Source organism: Hyla sarda, unplaced genomic scaffold (assembly GCF_029499605.1).
Source record: "Hyla sarda isolate aHylSar1 unplaced genomic scaffold, aHylSar1.hap1 scaffold_1775, whole genome shotgun sequence".
Classification (NCBI taxonomy): Eukaryota; Metazoa; Chordata; class Amphibia; order Anura; family Hylidae; genus Hyla; species Hyla sarda.
In genome coordinates this window covers 17,529-36,650 of record NW_026608419.1, presented here as the reverse complement: position 1 = coordinate 36,650, position 19,122 = coordinate 17,529, and the positions used below count along the sequence as shown (strand labels likewise).

At 45.7% G+C, this 19,122-nt stretch overlaps 8 non-coding genes across 8 annotated transcripts; all 8 read left to right on the top strand.

Annotated features, from left to right (window-relative positions):
- Positions 1 to 1,385: 1,385 nt before the first annotated feature.
- Positions 1,386 to 1,576, top strand: LOC130313506 (U2 spliceosomal RNA). The gene has a single exon (XR_008861415.1). It is a non-coding gene; the product is annotated as a U2 spliceosomal RNA (small nuclear RNA).
- A 2,094-nt stretch (positions 1,577 to 3,670) lies between these two features.
- On the top strand, positions 3,671 to 3,861 carry LOC130313503 (U2 spliceosomal RNA). Its single transcript, XR_008861413.1, has one exon. It is a non-coding gene; the product is annotated as a U2 spliceosomal RNA (small nuclear RNA).
- A 2,088-nt stretch (positions 3,862 to 5,949) lies between these two features.
- LOC130313502 (U2 spliceosomal RNA) lies at positions 5,950 to 6,140 on the top strand. The gene has a single exon (XR_008861412.1). It is a non-coding gene; the product is annotated as a U2 spliceosomal RNA (small nuclear RNA).
- Positions 6,141 to 8,221: 2,081 nt separating this feature from the next.
- On the top strand, positions 8,222 to 8,412 carry LOC130313501 (U2 spliceosomal RNA). The gene has a single exon (XR_008861411.1). It is a non-coding gene; the product is annotated as a U2 spliceosomal RNA (small nuclear RNA).
- Positions 8,413 to 10,500: 2,088 nt separating this feature from the next.
- Positions 10,501 to 10,691, top strand: LOC130313500 (U2 spliceosomal RNA). Its single transcript, XR_008861410.1, has one exon. It is a non-coding gene; the product is annotated as a U2 spliceosomal RNA (small nuclear RNA).
- A 2,084-nt stretch (positions 10,692 to 12,775) lies between these two features.
- On the top strand, positions 12,776 to 12,966 carry LOC130313499 (U2 spliceosomal RNA). The gene has a single exon (XR_008861409.1). It is a non-coding gene; the product is annotated as a U2 spliceosomal RNA (small nuclear RNA).
- A 2,080-nt stretch (positions 12,967 to 15,046) lies between these two features.
- On the top strand, positions 15,047 to 15,237 carry LOC130313498 (U2 spliceosomal RNA). Its single transcript, XR_008861408.1, has one exon. It is a non-coding gene; the product is annotated as a U2 spliceosomal RNA (small nuclear RNA).
- A 2,086-nt stretch (positions 15,238 to 17,323) lies between these two features.
- LOC130313497 (U2 spliceosomal RNA) lies at positions 17,324 to 17,514 on the top strand. The gene has a single exon (XR_008861407.1). It is a non-coding gene; the product is annotated as a U2 spliceosomal RNA (small nuclear RNA).
- The last annotated feature ends 1,608 nt before the right edge of the window (positions 17,515 to 19,122 follow it).

Below are 19,122 nucleotides of genomic sequence, written 5' to 3'. Positions count from 1 at the left end.
TCTGTGCACAGACTTTGAGATCTATACTTTAGACTGTATCTAAACCTGCTCCAACATGGACTGACATTCTGGCCTACTTTCAGCCGATGCGACTTGTCTGTCGCTGAACAGTCGCTTTTTATGTATTCAGCACCTATGTATAATGTTGTAAAAATGCTCTAGAAGCTAAAGTCGCAGAAATGTCACACATATTTGGCCTGCAACTTTCTGTGCGACAAATTCAGACAGGAAAAATCAGTATAAATCCTTAGAAAATTATCCCCCAGTGTCTCCATCTGCTGGCGGTATTGAATAAGCATTGCTGCACTGATGGGGTATGCATTAGACGAAAAAAAAGAAGAAAAAGAAGAATAATACGCCCAGAAAAGAGGCGAAAAGGAGAAAAACGTAAAAAAACGTGAAAAAAAAGTAAGAGGAAGAGAAGGGAAAAAAAGGTGGAAATGGGTTTAAAAGTGATTTCGGCGGAGAAATATATATATATATATATATATATATATATATATATATATATACGCGCACACACACACATATATATAAACGTATTCTCCGTTGAGATATTGCAGCCGCTGCTGTGTCCAGGCCCAGGAGCCTTAGCACTGTGCTGTGATGTCACTCAATACCACTGACATCACTAGGTGTAAACAACATCTCTCCTTTGCTGTGTATGTGACTATGGAGCTGTTTGGTGATGTCGTCTATTATGGCCTTCATAGAAGCAACAGGAGATTGTTGCATCCATCTAGAACCCTCAGAACTACAGTGCTATGATGTCACTCACTTCCACAGGCCTTGCAGAGTGTAAACAACAACAACCCAGCTTTGTTGTGTATGTAACCATAGGGATTTGTGATGTCACCTAGAACCTTCACAGCAGCGACAGCTTTATGAGGAGCATCAGCACTGCTCTGCCTGAGCAGAACCATCACCGCCATAGGTTGTCAAATAACCCGGGTTTAACCCACACAGGTAAGTCCAATGGGGTGCAGGCATGTCCTCTATGCTTACAGCTTCCCGTGGGTGTTGGTTTGATACCGTTTGGGGACAGCCAAGGAGGCATCTGCAGGCAACAAAGGTAGGTGTGTGCTTGTGTGTGTGTTTCCTATGCAGATCCTAAGCCCAGTGTCACATGCAAGTAGGAGGAGTAAGAAGGGTTCCTGGCAAATCCGGGTTATGGATTGCATTTAAAAAGGCCCCGTGGGAGTGCAATGGGCCCCTGTCTTGCTGCTTAGCAATAATGGTATGGGTTTAGGTTCTGCTGTGTGTACTGGTGGTTGACTGCCCCCCAGCCCAGAGTGTGCATGGAAAATTGTCTGGCAGCCTCCCTGACAGCAAGCAGTGATAGTGCCCATGAAGGGGACCTTGTTGGGCCCGCCCCTTTCACGGTTATCGCTTCTCGGCCTTTTGGCTAAGATCAAGTGTAGTATCTGTTCTTATCAGTTTAATATCTGATACGTCCCCTATCTGGGGACCATATATTAAATGGATTTTTGAGAACGGGGGCCGATTTCGAAGCTTGCTTCCGTCGCCCTATGCATTGACCCGATATGGCAGTATCTTCGGGTACAGTGCACCACCCCCTTACAGGGTTAAAAAGAAAGATTCCTACTTTCATTGCTACCTGCTTGCTGGCTAGCCAGCTAGCCAGCCCTGTGGGCCTTGCTGCTGCTGCAGCCAAAAAACAAAAGGTGGTGCTGCTGCTGCTGCTTCTGCTGCTTCTGCTTGTGTCTGGCCGCTGTTGGAGCGTCCAGGCACAGGACTTCTGCTGCTGCTGACTAAATGGCCTCCTTAATTGGATCATTTGAGTAGCCAGCACACCTGTGCAGGTAGGGCATGACATGATAGGCAGCTGCCTTGATAGCGGGTGGGTGCTGAATGTTCCTAATTGACAAAATAAGATTAATGCTTATGAAGAAATATAAAATCTCATCCCTTCCCCAATATCGCGCCACACCCCTACCCCTTAATTCCCTGGTTGAACTTGATGGACATATGTCTTTTTTCGACCGTACTAACTATGTAACTATGTAACATAACATGGGGGGGGGGTCTCCTGGCTGTTCACACAGGTGTGTCATTGCTGTACATTGACCATGCATTGCTTCTGTGGTATTGCAAAGGCAAAGACAAATGCTTCCAGCCATCCATTGCACTAATGGATTGGTCATCAGCTGGCTGTCTATGTCCCGCATCAATATAGACCAAAGTACAGAGGGTTAGGCTATGCTATTGTGCACCTACCTGATGCATCAGAAGGTGCGAGGCCCTTGCTAAATTCTGTGCACAGACTTTGAGATCTATACTTTAGACTGTATCTAAACCTGCTCCAACATGGACTGACATTCTGGCCTACTTTCAGCCGATGCGACTTGTCTGTCGCTGAACAGTCGCTTTTTATGTATTCAGCACCTATGTATAATGTTGTAAAAATGCTCTAGAAGCTAAAGTCGCAGAAATGTCACACATATTTGGCCTGCAACTTTCTGTGCGACAAATTCAGACAGGAAAAATCAGTATAAATCCTTAGAAAATTATCCCCCAGTGTCTCCATCTGCTGGCGGTATTGAATAAGCATTGCTGCACTGATGGGGTATGCATTAGACGAAAAAAAAGAAGAAAAAGAAGAATAATACGCCCAGAAAAGAGGCGAAAAGGAGAAAAACGTAAAAAAACGTGAAAAAAAAGTAAGAGGAAGAGAAGGGAAAAAAAGGTGGAAATGGGTTTAAAAGTGATTTCGGCGGAGAAATATATATATATATATATATATATATATATATATATATATATATATATATATATACGCGCACACACACACATATATATAAACGTATTCTCCGTTGAGATATTGCAGCCGCTGCTGTGTCCAGGCCCAGGAGCCTTAGCACTGTGCTGTGATGTCACTCAATACCACTGACATCACTAGGTGTAAACAACATCTCTCCTTTGCTGTGTATGTGACTATGGAGCTGTTTGGTGATGTCGTCTATTATGGCCTTCATAGAAGCAACAGGAGATTGTTGCATCCATCTAGAACCCTCAGAACTACAGTGCTATGATGTCACTCACTTCCACAGGCCTTGCAGAGTGTAAACAACAACAACCCAGCTTTGTTGTGTATGTAACCATAGGGATTTGTGATGTCACCTAGAACCTTCACAGCAGCGACAGCTTTATGAGGAGCATCAGCACTGCTCTGCCTGAGCAGAACCATCACCGCCATAGGTTGTCAAATAACCCGGGTTTAACCCACACAGGTAAGTCCAATGGGGTGCAGGCATGTCCTCTATGCTTACAGCTTCCCGTGGGTGTTGGTTTGATACCGTTTGGGGACAGCCAAGGAGGCATCTGCAGGCAACAAAGGTAGGTGTGTGCTTGTGTGTGTGTTTCCTATGCAGATCCTAAGCCCAGTGTCACATGCAAGTAGGAGGAGTAAGAAGGGTTCCTGGCAAATCCGGGTTATGGATTGCATTTAAAAAGGCCCCGTGGGAGTGCAATGGGCCCCTGTCTTGCTGCTTAGCAATAATGGTATGGGTTTAGGTTCTGCTGTGTGTACTGGTGGTTGACTGCCCCCCAGCCCAGAGTGTGCATGGAAAATTGTCTGGCAGCCTCCCTGACAGCAAGCAGTGATAGTGCCCATGAAGGGGACCTTGTTGGGCCCGCCCCTTTCACGGTAATCGCTTCTCGGCCTTTTGGCTAAGATCAAGTGTAGTATCTGTTCTTATCAGTTTAATATCTGATACGTCCCCTATCTGGGGACCATATATTAAATGGATTTTTGAGAACGGGGGCCGATTTCGAAGCTTGCTTCCGTCGCCCTATGCATTGACCCGATATGGCAGTATCTTCGGGTACAGTGCACCACCCCCTTACAGGGTTAAAAAGAAAGATTCCTACTTTCATTGCTACCTGCTTGCTGGCTAGCCAGCTAGCCAGCCCTGTGGGCCTTGCTGCTGCTGCAGCCAAAAAACAAAAGGTGGTGCTGCTGCTGCTGCTTCTGCTGCTTCTGCTTGTGTCTGGCCACTGTTGGAGCGTCCAGGCACAGGACTTCTGCTGCTGCTGACTAAATGGCCTCCTTAATTGGATCATTTGAGTAGCCAGCACACCTGTGCAGGTAGGGCATGACATGATAGGCAGCTGCCTTGATAGCGGGTGGGTGCTGAATGTTCCTAATTGACAAAATAAGATTAATGCTTATGAAGAAATATAAAATCTCATCCCTTCCCCAATATCGCGCCACACCCCTACCCCTTAATTCCCTGGTTGAACTTGATGGACATATGTCTTTTTTCGACCGTACTAACTATGTAACTATGTAACATAACATGGGGGGGGGGTCTCCTGGCTGTTCACACAGGTGTGTCATTGCTGTACATTGACCATGCATTGCTTCTGTGGTATTGCAAAGGCAAAGACAAATGCTTCCAGCCATCCATTGCACTAATGGATTGGTCATCAGCTGGCTGTCTATGTCCCGCATCAATATAGACCAAAGTACAGAGGGTTAGGCTATGCTATTGTGCACCTACCTGATGCATCAGAAGGTGCGAGGCCCTTGCTAAATTCTGTGCACAGACTTTGAGATCTATACTTTAGACTGTATCTAAACCTGCTCCAACATGGACTGACATTCTGGCCTACTTTCAGCCGATGCGACTTGTCTGTCGCTGAACAGTCGCTTTTTATGTATTCAGCACCTATGTATAATGTTGTAAAAATGCTCTAGAAGCTAAAGTCGCAGAAATGTCACACATATTTGGCCTGCAACTTTCTGTGCGACAAAGTCAGACAGGAAAAATCAGTATAAATCCTTAGAAAATTATCCCCCAGTGTCTCCATCTGCTGGCGGTATTGAATAAGCATTGCTGCACTGATGGGGTATGCATTAGACGAAAAAAAAGAAGAAAAAGAAGAATAATACGCCCAGAAAAGAGGCGAAAAGGAGAAAAACGTAAAAAAACGTGAAAAAAAAGTAAGAGGAAGAGAAGGGAAAAAAAGGTGGAAATGGGTTTAAAAGTGATTTCGGCGGAGAAATATATATATATATATATATATATATATATATATATATATATATATATACACGCACACACACACATATATATAAACGTATTCTCCGTTGAGATATTGCAGCCGCTGCTGTGTCCAGGCACAGGAGCCTTAGCACTGTGCTGTGATGTCACTCAATACCACTGACATCACTAGGTGTAAACAACATCTCTCCTTTGCTGTGTATGTGACTATGGAGCTGTTTGGTGATGTCGTCTATTATGGCCTTCATAGAAGCAACAGGAGATTGTTGCATCCATCTAGAACCCTCAGAACTACAGTGCTATGATGTCACTCACTTCCACAGGCCTTGCAGAGTGTAAACAACAACAACCCAGCTTTGTTGTGTATGTAACCATAGGGATTTGTGATGTCACCTAGAACCTTCACAGCAGCGACAGCTTTATGAGGAGCATCAGCACTGCTCTGCCTGAGCAGAACCATCACCGCCATAGGTTGTCAAATAACCCGGGTTTAACCCACACAGGTAAGTCCAATGGGGTGCAGGCATGTCCTCTATGCTTACAGCTTCCCGTGGGTGTTGGTTTGATACCGTTTGGGGACAGCCAAGGAGGCATCTGCAGGCAACAAAGGTAGGTGTGTGCTTGTGTGTGTGTTTCCTATGCAGATCCTAAGCCCAGTGTCACATGCAAGTAGGAGGAGTAAGAAGGGTTCCTGGCAAATCCGGGTTATGGATTGCATTTAAAAAGGCCCCGTGGGAGTGCAATGGGCCCCTGTCTTGCTGCTTAGCAATAATGGTATGGGTTTAGGTTCTGCTGTGTGTACTGGTGGTTGACTGCCCCCCAGCCCAGAGTGTGCATGGAAAATTGTCTGGCAGCCTCCCTGACAGCAAGCAGTGATAGTGCCCATGAAGGGGACCTTGTTGGGCCCGCCCCTTTCACGGTTATCGCTTCTCGGCCTTTTGGCTAAGATCAAGTGTAGTATCTGTTCTTATCAGTTTAATATCTGATACGTCCCCTATCTGGGGACCATATATTAAATGGATTTTTGAGAACGGGGGCCGATTTCGAAGCTTGCTTCCGTCGCCCTATGCATTGACCCGATATGGCAGTATCTTCGGGTACAGTGCACCACCCCCTTACAGGGTTAAAAAGAAAGATTCCTACTTTCATTGCTACCTGCTTGCTGGCTAGCCAGCTAGCCAGCCCTGTGGGCCTTGCTGCTGCTGCAGCCAAAAAACAAAAGGTGGTGCTGCTGCTGCTGCTTCTGCTGCTTCTGCTTGTGTCTGGCCGCTGTTGGAGCGTCCAGGCACAGGACTTCTGCTGCTGCTGACTAAATGGCCTCCTTAATTGGATCATTTGAGTAGCCAGCACACCTGTGCAGGTAGGGCATGACATGATAGGCAGCTGCCTTGATAGCGGGTGGGTGCTGAATGTTCCTAATTGACAAAATAAGATTAATGCTTATGAAGAAATATAAAATCTCATCCCTTCCCCAATATCGCGCCACACCCCTACCCCTTAATTCCCTGGTTGAACTTGATGGACATATGTCTTTTTTCGACCGTACTAACTATGTAACTATGTAACATAACATGGGGGGGGGGGTCTCCTGGCTGTTCACACAGGTGTGTCATTGCTGTACATTGACCATGCATTGCTTCTGTGGTATTGCAAAGGCAAAGACAAATGCTTCCAGCCATCCATTGCACTAATGGATTGGTCATCAGCTGGCTGTCTATGTCCCGCATCAATATAGACCAAAGTACAGAGGGTTAGGCTATGCTATTGTGCACCTACCTGATGCATCAGAAGGTGCGAGGCCCTTGCTAAATTCTGTGCACAGACTTTGAGATCTATACTTTAGACTGTATCTAAACCTGCTCCAACATGGACTGACATTCTGGCCTACTTTCAGCCGATGCGACTTGTCTGTCGCTGAACAGTCGCTTTTTATGTATTCAGCACCTATGTATAATGTTGTAAAAATGCTCTAGAAGCTAAAGTCGCAGAAATGTCACACATATTTGGCCTGCAACTTTCTGTGCGACAAATTCAGACAGGAAAAATCAGTATAAATCCTTAGAAAATTATCCCCCAGTGTCTCCATCTGCTGGCGGTATTGAATAAGCATTGCTGCACTGATGGGGTATGCATTAGACGAAAAAAAAGAAGAAAAAGAAGAATAATACGCCCAGAAAAGAGGCGAAAAGGAGAAAAACGTAAAAAAACGTGAAAAAAAAGTAAGAGGAAGAGAAGGGAAAAAAAGGTGGAAATGGGTTTAAAAGTGATTTCGGCGGAGAAATATATATATATATATATATATATATATATATATATATATACGCGCACACACACACATATATATAAACGTATTCTCCGTTGAGATATTGCAGCCGCTGCTGTGTCCAGGCCCAGGAGCCTTAGCACTGTGCTGTGATGTCACTCAATACCACTGACATCACTAGGTGTAAACAACATCTCTCCTTTGCTGTGTATGTGACTATGGAGCTGTTTGGTGATGTCGTCTATTATGGCCTTCATAGAAGCAACAGGAGATTGTTGCATCCATCTAGAACCCTCAGAACTACAGTGCTATGATGTCACTCACTTCCACAGGCCTTGCAGAGTGTAAACAACAACAACCCAGCTTTGTTGTGTATGTAACCATAGGGATTTGTGATGTCACCTAGAACCTTCACAGCAGCGACAGCTTTATGAGGAGCATCAGCACTGCTCTGCCTGAGCAGAACCATCACCGCCATAGGTTGTCAAATAACCCGGGTTTAACCCACACAGGTAAGTCCAATGGGGTGCAGGCATGTCCTCTATGCTTACAGCTTCCCGTGGGTGTTGGTTTGATACCGTTTGGGGACAGCCAAGGAGGCATCTGCAGGCAACAAAGGTAGGTGTGTGCTTGTGTGTGTGTTTCCTATGCAGATCCTAAGCCCAGTGTCACATGCAAGTAGGAGGAGTAAGAAGGGTTCCTGGCAAATCCGGGTTATGGATTGCATTTAAAAAGGCCCCGTGGGAGTGCAATGGGCCCCTGTCTTGCTGCTTAGCAATAATGGTATGGGTTTAGGTTCTGCTGTGTGTACTGGTGGTTGACTGCCCCCCAGCCCAGAGTGTGCATGGAAAATTGTCTGGCAGCCTCCCTGACAGCAAGCAGTGATAGTGCCCATGAAGGGGACCTTGTTGGGCCCGCCCCTTTCACGGTTATCGCTTCTCGGCCTTTTGGCTAAGATCAAGTGTAGTATCTGTTCTTATCAGTTTAATATCTGATACGTCCCCTATCTGGGGACCATATATTAAATGGATTTTTGAGAACGGGGGCCGATTTCGAAGCTTGCTTCCGTCGCCCTATGCATTGACCCGATATGGCAGTATCTTCGGGTACAGTGCACCACCCCCTTACAGGGTTAAAAAGAAAGATTCCTACTTTCATTGCTACCTGCTTGCTGGCTAGCCAGCTAGCCAGCCCTGTGGGCCTTGCTGCTGCTGCAGCCAAAAAACAAAAGGTGGTGCTGCTGCTGCTGCTTCTGCTGCTTCTGCTTGTGTCTGGCCGCTGTTGGAGCGTCCAGGCACAGGACTTCTGCTGCTGCTGACTAAATGGCCTCCTTAATTGGATCATTTGAGTAGCCAGCACACCTGTGCAGGTAGGGCATGACATGATAGGCAGCTGCCTTGATAGCGGGTGGGTGCTGAATGTTCCTAATTGACAAAATAAGATTAATGCTTATGAAGAAATATAAAATCTCATCCCTTCCCCAATATCGCGCCACACCCCTACCCCTTAATTCCCTGGTTGAACTTGATGGACATATGTCTTTTTTCGACCGTACTAACTATGTAACTATGTAACATAACATGGGGGGGGGGTCTCCTGGCTGTTCACACAGGTGTGTCATTGCTGTACATTGACCATGCATTGCTTCTGTGGTATTGCAAAGGCAAAGACAAATGCTTCCAGCCATCCATTGCACTAATGGATTGGTCATCAGCTGGCTGTCTATGTCCCGCATCAATATAGACCAAAGTACAGAGGGTTAGGCTATGCTATTGTGCACCTACCTGATGCATCAGAAGGTGCGAGGCCCTTGCTAAATTCTGTGCACAGACTTTGAGATCTATACTTTAGACTGTATCTAAACCTGCTCCAACATGGACTGACATTCTGGCCTACTTTCAGCCGATGCGACTTGTCTGTCGCTGAACAGTCGCTTTTTATGTATTCAGCACCTATGTATAATGTTGTAAAAATGCTCTAGAAGCTAAAGTCGCAGAAATGTCACACATATTTGGCCTGCAACTTTCTGTGCGACAAAGTCAGACAGGAAAAATCAGTATAAATCCTTAGAAAATTATCCCCCAGTGTCTCCATCTGCTGGCGGTATTGAATAAGCATTGCTGCACTGATGGGGTATGCATTAGACGAAAAAAAAGAAGAAAAAGAAGAATAATACGCCCAGAAAAGAGGCGAAAAGGAGAAAAACGTAAAAAAACGTGAAAAAAAAGTAAGAGGAAGAGAAGGGAAAAAAAGGTGGAAATGGGTTTAAAAGTGATTTCGGCGGAGAAATATATATATATATATATATATATATATATATATATATATATATATATACGCGCACACACACACATATATATAAACGTATTCTCCGTTGAGATATTGCAGCCGCTGCTGTGTCCAGGCCCAGGAGCCTTAGCACTGTGCTGTGATGTCACTCAATACCACTGACATCACTAGGTGTAAACAACATCTCTCCTTTGCTGTGTATGTGACTATGGAGCTGTTTGGTGATGTCGTCTATTATGGCCTTCATAGAAGCAACAGGAGATTGTTGCATCCATCTAGAACCCTCAGAACTACAGTGCTATGATGTCACTCACTTCCACAGGCCTTGCAGAGTGTAAACAACAACAACCCAGCTTTGTTGTGTATGTAACCATAGGGATTTGTGATGTCACCTAGAACCTTCACAGCAGCGACAGCTTTATGAGGAGCATCAGCACTGCTCTGCCTGAGCAGAACCATCACCGCCATAGGTTGTCAAATAACCCGGGTTTAACCCACACAGGTAAGTCCAATGGGGTGCAGGCATGTCCTCTATGCTTACAGCTTCCCGTGGGTGTTGGTTTGATACCGTTTGGGGACAGCCAAGGAGGCATCTGCAGGCAACAAAGGTAGGTGTGTGCTTGTGTGTGTGTTTCCTATGCAGATCCTAAGCCCAGTGTCACATGCAAGTAGGAGGAGTAAGAAGGGTTCCTGGCAAATCCGGGTTATGGATTGCATTTAAAAAGGCCCCGTGGGAGTGCAATGGGCCCCTGTCTTGCTGCTTAGCAATAATGGTATGGGTTTAGGTTCTGCTGTGTGTACTGGTGGTTGACTGCCCCCCAGCCCAGAGTGTGCATGGAAAATTGTCTGGCAGCCTCCCTGACAGCAAGCAGTGATAGTGCCCATGAAGGGGACCTTGTTGGGCCCGCCCCTTTCACGGTTATCGCTTCTCGGCCTTTTGGCTAAGATCAAGTGTAGTATCTGTTCTTATCAGTTTAATATCTGATACGTCCCCTATCTGGGGACCATATATTAAATGGATTTTTGAGAACGGGGGCCGATTTCGAAGCTTGCTTCCGTCGCCCTATGCATTGACCCGATATGGCAGTATCTTCGGGTACAGTGCACCACCCCCTTACAGGGTTAAAAAGAAAGATTCCTACTTTCATTGCTACCTGCTTGCTGGCTAGCCAGCTAGCCAGCCCTGTGGGCCTTGCTGCTGCTGCAGCCAAAAAACAAAAGGTGGTGCTGCTGCTGCTGCTTCTGCTGCTTCTGCTTGTGTCTGGCCGCTGTTGGAGCGTCCAGGCACAGGACTTCTGCTGCTGCTGACTAAATGGCCTCCTTAATTGGATCATTTGAGTAGCCAGCACACCTGTGCAGGTAGGGCATGACATGATAGGCAGCTGCCTTGATAGCGGGTGGGTGCTGAATGTTCCTAATTGACAAAATAAGATTAATGCTTATGAAGAAATATAAAATCTCATCCCTTCCCCAATATCGCGCCACACCCCTACCCCTTAATTCCCTGGTTGAACTTGATGGACATATGTCTTTTTTCGACCGTACTAACTATGTAACTATGTAACATAACATGGGGGGGGGGTCTCCTGGCTGTTCACACAGGTGTGTCATTGCTGTACATTGACCATGCATTGCTTCTGTGGTATTGCAAAGGCAAAGACAAATGCTTCCAGCCATCCATTGCACTAATGGATTGGTCATCAGCTGGCTGTCTATGTCCCGCATCAATATAGACCAAAGTACAGAGGGTTAGGCTATGCTATTGTGCACCTACCTGATGCATCAGAAGGTGCGAGGCCCTTGCTAAATTCTGTGCACAGACTTTGAGATCTATACTTTAGACTGTATCTAAACCTGCTCCAACATGGACTGACATTCTGGCCTACTTTCAGCCGATGCGACTTGTCTGTCGCTGAACAGTCGCTTTTTATGTATTCAGCACCTATGTATAATGTTGTAAAAATGCTCTAGAAGCTAAAGTCGCAGAAATGTCACACATATTTGGCCTGCAACTTTCTGTGCGACAAATTCAGACAGGAAAAATCAGTATAAATCCTTAGAAAATTATCCCCCAGTGTCTCCATCTGCTGGCGGTATTGAATAAGCATTGCTGCACTGATGGGGTATGCATTAGACGAAAAAAAAGAAGAAAAAGAAGAATAATACGCCCAGAAAAGAGGCGAAAAGGAGAAAAACGTAAAAAAACGTGAAAAAAAAGTAAGAGGAAGAGAAGGGAAAAAAAGGTGGAAATGGGTTTAAAAGTGATTTCGGCGGAGAAATATATATATATATATATATATATATATATATATATATATATATACGCGCACACACACACATATATATAAACGTATTCTCCGTTGAGATATTGCAGCCGCTGCTGTGTCCAGGCCCAGGAGCCTTAGCACTGTGCTGTGATGTCACTCAATACCACTGACATCACTAGGTGTAAACAACATCTCTCCTTTGCTGTGTATGTGACTATGGAGCTGTTTGGTGATGTCGTCTATTATGGCCTTCATAGAAGCAACAGGAGATTGTTGCATCCATCTAGAACCCTCAGAACTACAGTGCTATGATGTCACTCACTTCCACAGGCCTTGCAGAGTGTAAACAACAACAACCCAGCTTTGTTGTGTATGTAACCATAGGGATTTGTGATGTCACCTAGAACCTTCACAGCAGCGACAGCTTTATGAGGAGCATCAGCACTGCTCTGCCTGAGCAGAACCATCACCGCCATAGGTTGTCAAATAACCCGGGTTTAACCCACACAGGTAAGTCCAATGGGGTGCAGGCATGTCCTCTATGCTTACAGCTTCCCGTGGGTGTTGGTTTGATACCGTTTGGGGACAGCCAAGGAGGCATCTGCAGGCAACAAAGGTAGGTGTGTGCTTGTGTGTGTGTTTCCTATGCAGATCCTAAGCCCAGTGTCACATGCAAGTAGGAGGAGTAAGAAGGGTTCCTGGCAAATCCGGGTTATGGATTGCATTTAAAAAGGCCCCGTGGGAGTGCAATGGGCCCCTGTCTTGCTGCTTAGCAATAATGGTATGGGTTTAGGTTCTGCTGTGTGTACTGGTGGTTGACTGCCCCCCAGCCCAGAGTGTGCATGGAAAATTGTCTGGCAGCCTCCCTGACAGCAAGCAGTGATAGTGCCCATGAAGGGGACCTTGTTGGGCCCGCCCCTTTCACGGTTATCGCTTCTCGGCCTTTTGGCTAAGATCAAGTGTAGTATCTGTTCTTATCAGTTTAATATCTGATACGTCCCCTATCTGGGGACCATATATTAAATGGATTTTTGAGAACGGGGGCCGATTTCGAAGCTTGCTTCCGTCGCCCTATGCATTGACCCGATATGGCAGTATCTTCGGGTACAGTGCACCACCCCCTTACAGGGTTAAAAAGAAAGATTCCTACTTTCATTGCTACCTGCTTGCTGGCTAGCCAGCTAGCCAGCCCTGTGGGCCTTGCTGCTGCTGCAGCCAAAAAACAAAAGGTGGTGCTGCTGCTGCTGCTTCTGCTGCTTCTGCTTGTGTCTGGCCGCTGTTGGAGCGTCCAGGCACAGGACTTCTGCTGCTGCTGACTAAATGGCCTCCTTAATTGGATCATTTGAGTAGCCAGCACACCTGTGCAGGTAGGGCATGACATGATAGGCAGCTGCCTTGATAGCGGGTGGGTGCTGAATGTTCCTAATTGACAAAATAAGATTAATGCTTATGAAGAAATATAAAATCTCATCCCTTCCCCAATATCGCGCCACACCCCTACCCCTTAATTCCCTGGTTGAACTTGATGGACATATGTCTTTTTTCGACCGTACTAACTATGTAACTATGTAACATAACATGGGGGGGGGGTCTCCTGGCTGTTCACACAGGTGTGTCATTGCTGTACATTGACCATGCATTGCTTCTGTGGTATTGCAAAGGCAAAGACAAATGCTTCCAGCCATCCATTGCACTAATGGATTGGTCATCAGCTGGCTGTCTATGTCCCGCATCAATATAGACCAAAGTACAGAGGGTTAGGCTATGCTATTGTGCACCTACCTGATGCATCAGAAGGTGCGAGGCCCTTGCTAAATTCTGTGCACAGACTTTGAGATCTATACTTTAGACTGTATCTAAACCTGCTCCAACATGGACTGACATTCTGGCCTACTTTCAGCCGATGCGACTTGTCTGTCGCTGAACAGTCGCTTTTTATGTATTCAGCACCTATGTATAATGTTGTAAAAATGCTCTAGAAGCTAAAGTCGCAGAAATGTCACACATATTTGGCCTGCAACTTTCTGTGCGACAAATTCAGACAGGAAAAATCAGTATAAATCCTTAGAAAATTATCCCCCAGTGTCTCCATCTGCTGGCGGTATTGAATAAGCATTGCTGCACTGATGGGGTATGCATTAGACGAAAAAAAAGAAGAAAAAGAAGAATAATACGCCCAGAAAAGAGGCGAAAAGGAGAAAAACGTAAAAAAACGTGAAAAAAAAGTAAGAGGAAGAGAAGGGAAAAAAAGGTGGAAATGGGTTTAAAAGTGATTTCGGCGGAGAAATATATATATATATATATATATATATATATATATATATATACGCGCACACACACACATATATATAAACGTATTCTCCGTTGAGATATTGCAGCCGCTGCTGTGTCCAGGCCCAGGAGCCTTAGCACTGTGCTGTGATGTCACTCAATACCACTGACATCACTAGGTGTAAACAACATCTCTCCTTTGCTGTGTATGTGACTATGGAGCTGTTTGGTGATGTCGTCTATTATGGCCTTCATAGAAGCAACAGGAGATTGTTGCATCCATCTAGAACCCTCAGAACTACAGTGCTATGATGTCACTCACTTCCACAGGCCTTGCAGAGTGTAAACAACAACAACCCAGCTTTGTTGTGTATGTAACCATAGGGATTTGTGATGTCACCTAGAACCTTCACAGCAGCGACAGCTTTATGAGGAGCATCAGCACTGCTCTGCCTGAGCAGAACCATCACCGCCATAGGTTGTCAAATAACCCGGGTTTAACCCACACAGGTAAGTCCAATGGGGTGCAGGCATGTCCTCTATGCTTACAGCTTCCCGTGGGTGTTGGTTTGATACCGTTTGGGGACAGCCAAGGAGGCATCTGCAGGCAACAAAGGTAGGTGTGTGCTTGTGTGTGTGTTTCCTATGCAGATCCTAAGCCCAGTGTCACATGCAAGTAGGAGGAGTAAGAAGGGTTCCTGGCAAATCCGGGTTATGGATTGCATTTAAAAAGGCCCCGTGGGAGTGCAATGGGCCCCTGTCTTGCTGCTTAGCAATAATGGTATGGGTTTAGGTTCTGCTGTGTGTACTGGTGGTTGACTGCCCCCCAGCCCAGAGTGTGCATGGAAAATTGTCTGGCAGCCTCCCTGACAGCAAGCAGTGATAGTGCCCATGAAGGGGACCTTGTTGGGCCCGCCCCTTTCACGGTTATCGCTTCTCGGCCTTTTGGCTAAGATCAAGTGTAGTATCTGTTCTTATCAGTTTAATATCTGATACGTCCCCTATCTGGGGACCATATATTAAATGGATTTTTGAGAACGGGGGCCGATTTCGAAGCTTGCTTCCGTCGCCCTATGCATTGACCCGATATGGCAGTATCTTCGGGTACAGTGCACCACCCCCTTACAGGGTTAAAAAGAAAGATTCCTACTTTCATTGCTACCTGCTTGCTGGCTAGCCAGCTAGCCAGCCCTGTGGGCCTTGCTGCTGCTGCAGCCAAAAAACAAAAGGTGGTGCTGCTGCTGCTGCTTCTGCTGCTTCTGCTTGTGTCTGGCCGCTGTTGGAGCGTCCAGGCACAGGACTTCTGCTGCTGCTGACTAAATGGCCTCCTTAATTGGATCATTTGAGTAGCCAGCACACCTGTGCAGGTAGGGCATGACATGATAGGCAGCTGCCTTGATAGCGGGTGGGTGCTGAATGTTCCTAATTGACAAAATAAGATTAATGCTTATGAAGAAATATAAAATCTCATCCCTTCCCCAATATCGCGCCACACCCCTACCCCTTAATTCCCTGGTTGAACTTGATGGACATATGTCTTTTTTCGACCGTACTAACTATGTAACTATGTAACATAACATGGGGGGGGGGTCTCCTGGCTGTTCACACAGGTGTGTCATTGCTGTACATTGACCATGCATTGCTTCTGTGGTATTGCAAAGGCAAAGACAAATGCTTCCAGCCATCCATTGCACTAATGGATTGGTCATCAGCTGGCTGTCTATGTCCCGCATCAATATAGACCAAAGTACAGAGGGTTAGGCTATGCTATTGTGCACCTACCTGATGCATCAGAAGGTGCGAGGCCCTTGCTAAATTCTGTGCACAGACTTTGAGATCTATACTTTAGACTGTATCTAAACCTGCTCCAACATGGACTGACATTCTGGCCTACTTTCAGCCGATGCGACTTGTCTGTCGCTGAACAGTCGCTTTTTATGTATTCAGCACCTATGTATAATGTTGTAAAAATGCTCTAGAAGCTAAAGTCGCAGAAATGTCACACATATTTGGCCTGCAACTTTCTGTGCGACAAATTCAGACAGGAAAAATCAGTATAAATCCTTAGAAAATTATCCCCCAGTGTCTCCATCTGCTGGCGGTATTGAATAAGCATTGCTGCACTGATGGGGTATGCATTAGACGAAAAAAAAGAAGAAAAAGAAGAATAATACGCCCAGAAAAGAGGCGAAAAGGAGAAAAACGTAAATAAACGTGAAAAAAAAGTAAGAGGAAGAGAAGGGAAAAAAAGGTGGAAATGGGTTTAAAAGTGATTTCGGCGGAGAAATATATATATATATATATATATATATATATATATATATATATATATACGCGCACACACACACATATATATAAACGTATTCTCCGTTGAGATATTGCAGCCGCTGCTGTGTCCAGGCCCAGGAGCCTTAGCACTGTGCTGTGATGTCACTCAATACCACTGACATCACTAGGTGTAAACAACATCTCTCCTTTGCTGTGTATGTGACTATGGAGCTGTTTGGTGATGTCGTCTATTATGGCCTTCATAGAAGCAACAGGAGATTGTTGCATCCATCTAGAACCCTCAGAACTACAGTGCTATGATGTCACTCACTTCCACAGGCCTTGCAGAGTGTAAACAACAACAACCCAGCTTTGTTGTGTATGTAACCATAGGGATTTGTGATGTCACCTAGAACCTTCACAGCAGCGACAGCTTTATGAGGAGCATCAGCACTGCTCTGCCTGAGCAGAACCATCACCGCCATAGGTTGTCAAATAACCCGGGTTTAACCCACACAGGTAAGTCCAATGGGGTGCAGGCATGTCCTCTATGCTTACAGCTTCCCGTGGGTGTTGGTTTGATACCGTTTGGGGACAGCCAAGGAGGCATCTGCAGGCAACAAAGGTAGGTGTGTGCTTGTGTGTGTGTTTCCTATGCAGATCCTAAGCCCAGTGTCACATGCAAGTAGGAGGAGTAAGAAGGGTTCCTGGCAAATCCGGGTTATGGATTGCATTTAAAAAGGCCCCGTGGGAGTGCAATGGGCCCCTGTCTTGCTGCTTAGCAATAATGGTATGGGTTTAGGTTCTGCTGTGTGTACTGGTGGTTGACTGCCCCCCAGCCCAGAGTGTGCATGGAAAATTGTCTGGCAGCCTCCCTGACAGCAAGCAGTGATAGTGCCCATGAAGGGGACCTTGTTGGGCCCGCCCCTTTCACGGTTATCGCTTCTCGGCCTTTTGGCTAAGATCAAGTGTAGTATCTGTTCTTATCAGTTTAATATCTGATACGTCCCCTATCTGGGGACCATATATTAAATGGATTTTTGAGAACGGGGGCCGATTTCGAAGCTTGCTTCCGTCGCCCTATGCATTGACCCGATATGGCAGTATCTTCGGGTACAGTGCACCACCCCCTTACAGGGTTAAAAAGAAAGATTCCTACTTTCATTGCTACCTGCTTGCTGGCTAGCCAGCTAGCCAGCCCTGTGGGCCTTGCTGCTGCTGCAGCCAAAAAACAAAAGGTGGTGCTGCTGCTGCTGCTTCTGCTGCTTCTGCTTGTGTCTGGCCGCTGTTGGAGCGTCCAGGCACAGGACTTCTGCTGCTGCTGACTAAATGGCCTCCTTAATTGGATCATTTGAGTAGCCAGCACACCTGTGCAGGTAGGGCATGACATGATAGGCAGCTGCCTTGATAGCGGGTGGGTGCTGAATGTTCCTAATTGACAAAATAAGATTAATGCTTATGAAGAAATATAAAATCTCATCCCTTCCCCAATATCGCGCCACACCCCTACCCCTTAATTCCCTGGTTGAACTTGATGGACATATGTCTTTTTTCGACCGTACTAACTATGTAACTATGTAACATAACATGGGGGGGGGGTCTCCTGGCTGTTCACACAGGTGTGTCATTGCTGTACATTGACCATGCATTGCTTCTGTGGTATTGCAAAGGCAAAGACAAATGCTTCCAGCCATCCATTGCACTAATGGATTGGTCATCAGCTGGCTGTCTATGTCCCGCATCAATATAGACCAAAGTACAGAGGGTTAGGCTATGCTATTGTGCACCTACCTGATGCATCAGAAGGTGCGAGGCCCTTGCTAAATTCTGTGCACAGACTTTGAGATCTATACTTTAGACTGTATCTAAACCTGCTCCAACATGGACTGACATTCTGGCCTACTTTCAGCCGATGCGACTTGTCTGTCGCTGAACAGTCGCTTTTTATGTATTCAGCACCTATGTATAATGTTGTAAAAATGCTCTAGAAGCTAAAGTCGCAGAAATGTCACACATATTTGGCCTGCAACTTTCTGTGCGACAAATTCAGACAGGAAAAATCAGTATAAATCCTTAGAAAATTATCCCCCAGTGTCTCCATCTGCTGGCGGTATTGAATAAGCATTGCTGCACTGATGGGGTATGCATTAGACGAAAAAAAAGAAGAAAAAGAAGAATAATACGCCCAGAAAAGAGGCGAAAAGGAGAAAAACGTAAAAAAACGTGAAAAAAAAGTAAGAGGAAGAGAAGGGAAAAAAAGGTGGAAATGGGTTTAAAAGTGATTTCGGCGGAGAAATATATATATATATATATATATATATATATATATATATATATATACGCGCACACACACACATATATATAAACGTATTCTCCGTTGAGATATTGCAGCCGCTGCTGTGTCCAGGCCCAGGAGCCTTAGCACTGTGCTGTGATGTCACTCAATACCACTGACATCACTAGGTGTAAACAACATCTCTCCTTTGCTGTGTATGTGACTATGGAGCTGTTTGGTGATGTCGTCTATTATGGCCTTCATAGAAGCAACAGGAGATTGTTGCATCCATCTAGAACCCTCAGAACTACAGTGCTATGATGTCACTCACTTCCACAGGCCTTGCAGAGTGTAAACAACAACAACCCAGCTTTGTTGTGTATGTAACCATAGGGATTTGTGATGTCACCTAGAACCTTCACAGCAGCGACAGCTTTATGAGGAGCATCAGCACTGCTCTGC